Source organism: Manis javanica, chromosome 5, assembly GCF_040802235.1.
Source record: "Manis javanica isolate MJ-LG chromosome 5, MJ_LKY, whole genome shotgun sequence".
Classification (NCBI taxonomy): Eukaryota; Metazoa; Chordata; class Mammalia; order Pholidota; family Manidae; genus Manis; species Manis javanica.
The window spans coordinates 10,000,680-10,004,178 of record NC_133160.1 but is presented as its reverse complement, the minus strand read 5'-3'; positions in this window follow the sequence as shown (position 1 = coordinate 10,004,178).

The window sequence follows — 3,499 nt, the reverse complement described above, 5'->3', positions numbered from 1 at the left end:
GTACTTATAATAACCATTTGGTGAACACTTACCATACGCCAGTCTGGGGACTAAGCATCATACACATAGCATCTGACTTAATACCTAAGACATTTCCACCAACAAGGCACTGGTATTAAGTTTTTGTATTCCACACAACACTAAGTAGCAGCCCCCAAACCCCCACCATGGTGCGTGCCCCACACTGAGAGCATGTGGCCTCTCTTAGAAGCTGCAGTGATCATTTCCAAAACAATCCATCATGTAAGCCTACAGCGTAAAATCCTTTATGATTCTCATTGTCCTGGAAAGCTGAGCTAAACCTTTTGGTCTCAAGTAGTTGGCCCCAAGATTCTTGCATTTATTCACATAAAAAAAGAAATTATTGTGGTCACTCAACATGCCAGGCAGTTGCCAGGTACACAAAAAAAACACAAAAGTCCCTAGGAACTTATATCCATTGATAATAAACAAAAGAATAAATATCTAACATGTCAGGTAGTGACAAAGAACTGTAAAAAAAATAAAGCAGGGTAAGGGGCTAATTATTTTGTGAAAGAGATGCTTTTTTGGTGGGCTCAGGTACAGCCTCTCTAATAAGGTGTTTCAGTGAAGATGGTAAGGGAGCAGCAGGTGCAAAGACTCTGGGGCGAAAGGGGCTTGGTGGAGGCCGTGCAACGCGTAGGAGAGATGATAGAGGTGAGGGCAGAGGAGTAAGGGGAAGACCAGGCAGGTAGAGGCCTGGTTGGCCACAGTAAGGACTTGGCTTTGACCCTGAGGGAAATGGGCGTCACAGAAAGGTTTTGAGTAAAGGAGGGATGTGACTTGACTTAGGTTTTCACAAGATCCCTCTGGCTGCAGGTGGATAACCGTCTGCATGGGGATATTCCACCCTGGGCAGAAGCAGGACGTGGGGTTTTACAGGCTTTGTGACTCTTAGGTCAGAAAAAGGATTCAAGTGTTTGAGTAACATTCTGAAAAAGTACAGAAAAACCAAACAGGATTTTTGGTGAACTCAGAATTGACCGGAAGATGGACAGCACCAGCATGGTGCTGCCCTAGCCACAGACACCCCGGGCCTCTAGCCTTTTGTGCAGCATCCTTGGGAGATGCTGATGCTGCGGCTGGGGTAGCCACTGGGTTTCCCCGTGCCCGCCGCCTGACTGTTCTGGGTGACACTGCGGACGGTGTGAGTGTTCGGCACAGGCCCTATGGCCAGAACGATGGTGACTGAGCTCCTGCAAAAGATGCTGACGACATTGAACCGGACACCAAGCCCTGACTCTCCTAATTCTGTGAAAACAAGCCCCGCGTCCTCCCACGCTGTATCCCCCCAGCACCAAGCTCCCTTATCTCGCTACACAGTCCTTCAAAGAATAACACAGCTTATTTGTGTCTGCGGTTTGGGTTCCCAAAACCTGTGGCGTCAGATAAGTGCCATGTTCACAAGAATGAACAACATCACAGAGAGGAAAACAACAATCAAAAAGAAGCCCCTGGTTTCGGTCTCAACTTCCTCCCTTGGAGGAAAGGGCACTCGGTGGAGGTTTCACCGTTCAGAGGCAGGAGCCTCCCATGCAATGTGCTGCCCTCTGTGGAGCCTGCTCCGTTCTCAAGCCTTCCGTGCTTTGGTGTCTGAGCCTTAAACTTTCCCCTGCACAAAGTGGGAACGATCATCTCCACCTCTCAGGGCTCCATGGAAAAGCGATGTAAAAAAAATACCAACAATGGCTAATCTTTAGATCAGTCATGTCCTGTAGACCATTTTCTTGGAGTAATCTTCATCCTCAGGGTGGGTAGCTACGAAGATCATCTCTGCTTTACAAACTGGAAAACTGAAGCTTCAAGTAGGAAAAGAAGGTGGTTACAAAATGCTACACTATTGCTTTTTTTGGAAAATGCAAATGTGTAACATAGAAATTAAGTAAATTAAAAACCATATAAATATGAGAATATTATAAGGCCAATAATTTGGATATACACTCATATGTCACAGTAGTTCCCTGGGTGTCACAACTGCCACCTATCAGTGATCCCACAGCTGTCTATTCGGGCTTAGCAAAATGTCCCCTCTGCTGAGAGGCTGGCTCCAAACTCCTATCTGTGGTGGTCCTCTGGGCCTCTTTATCCCATTGCCTTATCTCACCTCTTCATGCATGGCTCATCACCAGAACATACTTTAGTTTTTCATATTTTCCTGGGTTTCTTGCTCATGTTCTCCAGGAGAGCACCAGACAACACTGTGTGCCCCATCCACAGCTCCTTGAGCAGTGCCTGGCACTAGTGGGCCTCAGTAGGTATTCCTTAATCAACTAAGTGTGTTTTCTTCTTCTTTTTTTTAATGTGCATTTTAAGAAACAAACCATGTAGGTTAGTTTTAACTGTTATTTTAAGTGCTGTCAAAAATGAGCAGGCTGGAGCCTCTGCAGGAAGGCATTGCCTCCCCAGGCTTATCTGGCTGTGAGTAAAGGAAGTGGGTACCCTGCCTTTCCACAGAGTGGGTCAAGCAGCGAACATGCCCAAGTTTCTCAGCGCAGCCTGCCCCGAGGTCCCTGGCTGAGGAGATCTCTCTGCCTGGGACAGGGTTATCTTTGAATGACAGCATGTTCAGCCTCCCCCATGGGTCAAGGCTGCCCTGAATCTCAGGGGGCAACAGGAAGCCCCCGGGCCAAACGCAGCCCACGGGAGGGGTTACTTGGCCCACGCAGTTCCAAGAGCTTGGAATTTGGCCATCGTTTAAAAATGAACTTTGGAAGAGAAACTGAAATATCTTCCCAAAGGTCATGCAGTAAGATGCAGATAAATAGATGGGAAAACTTCATATCCTTCAAATGACAATTCTACCACCATATATAAACTTTATACAATTGCAAGTAGTGGTCCACAGGATGTTCTAATTGGATAAAATAATGTTGGAGTTTATAAAGAAAAATAAGAAAGGGATGAATGGTGGGAAGGACTATATGGCAAAGGTGATGTTTCAACTCCCTGGGAAAATGGAATGTTTATTCCAGGGTGCTAGCCTCGCATACTGTCAATTTATTTATCATGAAAATAAAAATAGACTCCTATCTTCCACCATGTAACAAAAACCTAAAGATTTCACATAAAGCATCTGAAATTCTGACTTGCTTGAAAATTCTAGCAACACACTAGGCCTTCGTTTTCCTAAGGCAGCCATGGGCTTGTGCTGAGTTGAAAGTCAGGGGCTTCCCAATTCCCTAGAATTCCCACCATTCCCTACTGCCTCCTGCCTGGCTGCCTTCAGTCATTTGTGTCTTACCTGAAGTCACTGGAGTTTATAGCCACTGAGCTCAGGGCTGGGCACAGCGGAGACACTCGGGGGACTTTGGAAGTTGGATTTCTGGTGATACACACCTTTGCATTGGTTTCATTTTCCTTGGTGGAAATACAAATTTGAAGGAGGGATGTGGCTTGAAGAATGGGTCAGAACATTGGCCTGGGAGACAGAGAGCCTAAAGCAACCTCTGAAGAGTGACTGCCTCATCAGTGCCTCAGT